Raw genomic sequence first — 1,192 nt, 5'->3', positions numbered from 1 at the left:
TGAAACACTTCTGTGAGCAGGCCTTTCTAATCGACCTGGCCGGGGTATCCTGGAATGACATTGACCTCATCCCGTCAGTAGATGATGCCTGGCTATTCTTTAAAAGTGCCTTCCTCACCATCTTAAATAAGCATGCCCCTCTCAAAATATGCAAAACTAGGAATAGATATAGTGCTTGGTTCACTCCAGACCTGTCTGCCCTTGACCAGCACAAAAACATCCTGTGGCGTTCTGCATTAGCATCAAATAGCCCCCGTGATATGCAACTTTTCAGGGAAGTTAGGAACAAATATACACAGGCAGTTAGAAAAGCTAAGGCAAGCTTTTTCAAACAGAAATTTGCATCCTGTAGTACTAACTCCAAAAAGTTCTGGGACACTGTAAAGTCTACTGCTCTGAGGCTAGGAAACACTGTCACCACCGATAAATCCACTATAATTGAGAATTTCAATAAGTATTTTTCTATGGCTGGCCATGTTTTCCACATGGCTACCCCTACGCCGGTCAACTGCCCGGCACCCTCCACAGCAACCCACCAAAGCCCCCACCATTTCTTCTTTACCCAAATCCAGATAGCTGATGTTCTGAAAGAGCTGCAAAACCTGGACCCCTACAAATCCGCCAGGCTAGACAATGTGGACCCTCTCTTTCTAAAATGATCTGCCGAAATTACTAGGGGTTGCAACCCCTATTACTAGCCTGTTCAACCTCTCTTTCGTATCGTCTGAGATTCTCAAAGATTGGAAAGCTGCCGCGGTCATCCCCCTCTTCAAAGGGGGTGACACTAGACCCAAACTGCTACAGACCTATATCTATCCTACCCTGTCTTTCTAAGGTCTTCGAAAGCCAAGTTAACAAACAGATTACTGACCATTTCGAATCCCACCATACCTTCTCTGCTATGCAATCTGGTTTCAGAGCTGGTCATGGGTGCACCTCATCCACGATCAAGGTTCTAAACGACATCATAACCGCCATCGATAAGAGACATTACTGTGGAGCCGTATTCATCGACCTGGCCAAGGCTTTCGACTGTCAATCACAACATTCTTATTGGCAGACTCGACAGCCTTGGTTTCTCAAATGATTGCCTCGCCTGGTTTACCAACTACTTCTCTGATAGGGTTCAGTGTGTCAAATCGGAGGGCCTGTTGCCCGGACCTCTGACAGTCTCTATGGGTGTGCCACAGGG

This window comes from Oncorhynchus tshawytscha, linkage group LG02, assembly GCF_018296145.1.
Source record: "Oncorhynchus tshawytscha isolate Ot180627B linkage group LG02, Otsh_v2.0, whole genome shotgun sequence".
In the NCBI taxonomy this organism is placed as follows: Eukaryota; Metazoa; Chordata; class Actinopteri; order Salmoniformes; family Salmonidae; genus Oncorhynchus; species Oncorhynchus tshawytscha.
Note: the sequence above shows the minus strand (reverse complement) of the source record.